This window comes from Macaca thibetana, chromosome 4, assembly GCF_024542745.1.
Source record: "Macaca thibetana thibetana isolate TM-01 chromosome 4, ASM2454274v1, whole genome shotgun sequence".
NCBI classification, from domain to species: Eukaryota; Metazoa; Chordata; class Mammalia; order Primates; family Cercopithecidae; genus Macaca; species Macaca thibetana.
The window spans coordinates 26,702,334-26,703,450 of record NC_065581.1 but is presented as its reverse complement, the minus strand read 5'-3'; positions in this window follow the sequence as shown (position 1 = coordinate 26,703,450).

The following is a 1,117-nucleotide window of genomic DNA, read 5'->3' as shown; positions in this document are numbered from 1 at the left end:
TCTGACTTACAGAACTTTAAGATAATACATTTATTAATATATTGTTTAATACACTAAGTTGTGGTAATTTGTTTCGGCAACAACAAAAAAACTAACTCACATTCCTCTTAGGGCAGAGGTCCCCAACCCCCAGGCTGCAGACTAGTAACGATGTGTGGCCTGCCATAGCAGGTGATGAGTGGCAGGTAACCGAGCATTACTACCTGAGCTACGCCTCCTGTCAGATCAGATTCTCATATGAACGCGAACCCTATTATGAACTGCTCATGCGAGGGATCTAGGTGGTGTGCTCCTTATGAGAACCTAATGCCTGATAATCTGAGGTGGAACAGTTTCATCCCAAAACCACCTTGCCCCACCAGTCTGTGGAATAGTTGTCTTACATGAAACCAGTCCCTGGCCCCAAAAAGGTTGGGGACTGCTGTTTTAGGGTATACAGAGTCTTATCTGTCTTGAGAACTGCTGCTTCTCTCTTCCAAAGCAATCTGGGGGCATGATTTCCCACACATATGAAGCCCTTTGATGAGAGTCTGCTACTCACCAAATGAATAAATTAAAACTGCCCCAATTGTGTTCATGAATGTGTACCTAGATTTTTGGCCAGCTTGAGGTTGAGGTACTATATGATTGTTCTCTAAAAGAAGAATCACCGATGTCTTACAAAACAATTCCATTGAACCAGAAGTTATTTCTTGACTGTTTTACCTGCTTTTTATTTTTATTTTCTACTTTTTTCCTTCAGTTGTAAAAGTGTCTCCCATTTGTTTTGAGGGCTTCCGTTATCTTACACACATCAGCAAACAGTTGTTGATTGATAAACTGACAATATGCTTTCTGTTAACTGAAAGATATTGTTCTTCAGCTGCAGAAGAGGAGGGACTATAAGGGGCTATACAAGGTTTTACTTGCTCATCTGAGCTGACAATGAATCTTTTGAAAAACAACCTTCTTGTCTAAATCAAAACCTGAGTCTACATGACTCACTGGGCAGGATTTACAGAAAATGTCATACTAACTAAGATACAGAGCTGATGAGTATAAAAGGTACAGCACAATGAGGCTTACAGGTGTAACTCAAACACTCAGGTGCTGTCCCTACCACTGTGGGCAATCTTAG